This window comes from Papaver somniferum, chromosome 1, assembly GCF_003573695.1.
Source record: "Papaver somniferum cultivar HN1 chromosome 1, ASM357369v1, whole genome shotgun sequence".
NCBI classification, from domain to species: Eukaryota; Viridiplantae; Streptophyta; class Magnoliopsida; order Ranunculales; family Papaveraceae; genus Papaver; species Papaver somniferum.
The window spans coordinates 78,226,970-78,230,312 of record NC_039358.1 but is presented as its reverse complement, the minus strand read 5'-3'; the positions used below and the strand labels follow the sequence as shown (position 1 = coordinate 78,230,312).

Sequence of the window (3,343 nt, the reverse complement as noted above, 5' to 3'; positions counted from 1 at the left end):
CTCAAAAGTTGATTTCATTTATGCTCAAAGAATGGTTTACAAATGATGAAAAGGGAGAAATATAATAAAAACCGGGTTTGTAACAGTTATATGTGTGACAAACCAAAGAACGATACACAGGATGTGTCACTGATACTGTAGCAAATAAGTCTGCCGCTGAAGTGTCACAGTCACTGTAGCATGAACGACAGTGCCTGTGAGTCAATGTTCTTCGTGTTCTTCAATGGCAGCAGCAGCAACAGGTTTCTCTGGTGATTGTATTTCGCCTCTGTGATGTTCCAAATCCTCCCAATTCTCTGCGTCCCCATTCTATGACAACCCAGCACCTATTTATAACCCAACATCAGCAAAATATCACGTAATTACTTCATATAAATTCTCCATTACTCGGCATTATTCTTCACGGCCAGTTTAGGAAATAATTCAGATTTTTGATCTCTACACACGTTCTGAAGCTGCCAAATTGCCATATTTAACTCCTTCGTACTCCAAATAGTTGTTAGGGCCTTCCAAACACGAGCAGCACACGTCTAACTCGCTGTAATCCCGTGAATATTCCTTCCAGTGTATGTGTTTCCCTGTTTTCTTCTCACGGATTATTTAGTCAAATTCAGTCGACAAAATAAGCCATACCAGGTCTGTTAAGTTCATTCACATCATCCCAACAAATCCTAGCCATTTAGTCTCCTTCTAACACGTCCAAAATTCCAACCCTAATCTGCCAGGTGAAAAGCTCCGTTTCCCGTCAAAAATCAGGTTTGAATGTTGAAGATGGGTGCGATGGATAAATGGGTGTTGTGGACAAAATTGGGCTATATATAGCCGTGGGTGACACTTAGTAAAAATAGGGGTTCCGTATAGCAATTGTCCTCCGGGTGCTCTGATCAACTTTTCGAGCCGAATTTTCCAACAATATTTTTTTCCAAAAAATACCTTCAAACACACAAAACACCATAATAAGTACGAAATCGAGTATTAACAATACGGAACATTGAGGACAAATTAGAAACAAAAAAGTGTTTATCACCAGACCCCTGAAAATAGGCTGCAAATATAAAAAAAAACAAGTAGATGCCGCAAGGGAAGACTAAATTAACAAGATTGAAAATCAGAGAGATGAGCGGATGTTGTTCAAAAACAGTTCCCAAATCGAAAATCTCAGATCTAAAAAAAAATGAAAATAAAATTAAAAAAAAACAAGAACGAAGGATAAGATCAGAAGTTCTAGGAGATTTGTAGAGGACCTTGAGGTTCTCATGCTCAGATCTGTTCCTTCGGAGTAGATATGAGCAGGAGAAAACTCCAATCGGCTAGTGTTTCAGTGGGTTTTGCTGAGAAAATGTTTTTGAACAACATCCTACTGTTAAATAAATATTTCGTTTTGTTGGATTTAGATAAATATTTTTTATAGTTAAAAAGATATTTAAGAGAGTAAAAAGGAGATACGATACGTCAAAAGAAAAAAATTCTAGTAAATAAAAGGAAATATTGCAAAATGGTCATAGTATTAGGACCCGATTCACAAAACCATCCTACTGTTACAAACTATTAACAAAATGATCATATTTCCGTTAAAAAGAGAGTTAAGTGATGACTCACAGTTAAATATGTTAACCAAATTACCTATGTGTCCTCCCTACTTATCCCTCCATACACAATTTTAAATTGGGCCATTTACAAAAGGGTCATACTTTATGTAATTCGGTTACAAAATGATCATACTTTTACAATTTGGTTACAAAATGATCACATTGTGGCCGACACGACGGTTCGGGAAAAAAAACGTTGTTAATCTTTTCAAAAATACCCTCCATTCTAACTCAAGCAGCTTAACCACAGTTAACCAAAAATATATGGCATCATGTAGACCCTGAATCTGGAGTAGTGAACCTTAGGAGCAATCGATGGGTCATGTTCAGAATGCCATGAACAAGTACAGCCAACAACAACCATTTATTTCATTGCCACCTCCATCAACATCTTCTCAAAACCACCACATTAGCTAGCTACTTGGTCCATTTCCACCACCAAAAACAACTTCAAAAGCAGCAGCAACATCTAATTAAAACCACCACAACCATTTGGGCCTTTACCACACCATTAACATCTTCAGAGCCGCTACAACAGCAGCAACAGATGCTAACAGGTTGGTCCATTTCCACCTCCATCAACATCTTCAAAACTACCATATGGAATATGGAAAACAAACCCAAAAATCATTATCAACCCATATAACTTTCCATTACCACCACCAGCAAGAATAGTGAAACAAAATCAAACAACCATCTATTAATATTGTAAATCATGAAGTTCATGTATGATAAGAAAAAAATGTATGAAAGGATACCCTAAGTATCATGCAAAACATTTCAACACAAAAAAATCTAGCTAGCATATTAAACATCATTCCACACAAATCAAATTTTCCCTATCAAAAAATTAGGGTTACTGAGAAATCCCCAAATTGAAGTTAGGTTTCTTAAATAAAACCCCAAATTGAAATTACGGTTTATGAAAAAATACCCACATTAAAAATGAATCAAACTGCTTGAGAGGGTGAAAGAACAATCACCTGTTTACGTTTCCTGACATTTTTGCGTCTCTAATCTTCCGTTCCAATCCAGTAACAACTTCTTCTTAACAACCAGATCCATCAGACTCGTACCTACTTCTTCAATGTTCTTTCCAGTTTCAAATTCATGATCCCCCAATTTGGTTTATAAAAAAATCCCTAAAATCGTTAAATTAGGGTTTCTGAAAATAATATGAAATTCACAATATGGGTTTGTGATTACCAGCCTAATTATGTTTGCGAACATTCAGTCATTCAGCCTAATTCTTCAGTCGTTCACCATTTTTGCAGAGCATAGCTATTAGAAACAGAAAGAGAAACGGCTGCAAATAATGAAAGGGAAGTGAAAACCCTAACTGTTATAGATGGTGTTTACTCCAGACTTATCCTGTCCGTCTATATTATCTTAGAGATTAATATTTACAAGATCTATGGTTACAGATCCAATGTAGTTAGGTTAAGGACAAAAATGGAAATTTACTACCTGATTTAACTCTGATGTGGTGGGACCTACCGACTTAACCCTTTAACTAACGAAAATGTGACTGATTTGTTAATAGTTTGTAACTGTATGACTATTTTGCAAATCGGGTCCTAATTGTAGGACTGTTTTATACATTTCTCTTTTAAATTTTGCCTTCATTGTAATTGTTTTGACGGTGGTGCTATTTATAGGTGGTGGTGCCGCCACTTACACACCGTTACACAACATTCAGGATCGTTACACCACATTAAGGTTCGTTACACCGCATTCACTCAAAGGGTTCACTG

At 36.3% G+C, this 3,343-nt stretch overlaps 1 long non-coding RNA gene across 1 annotated transcript; it reads right to left on the bottom strand.

The window, feature by feature from the left end:
* Positions 1 to 1,548: 1,548 nt before the first annotated feature.
* LOC113291426 lies at positions 1,549 to 2,897 on the bottom strand. The gene is made up of 2 exons (XR_003331635.1): positions 2,573 to 2,897; positions 1,549 to 2,182 (listed from the first exon to the last, which is right to left on the bottom strand). It is a non-coding gene; the product is annotated as an uncharacterized LOC113291426 (long non-coding RNA).
* Positions 2,898 to 3,343: the final 446 nt, after the last annotated feature.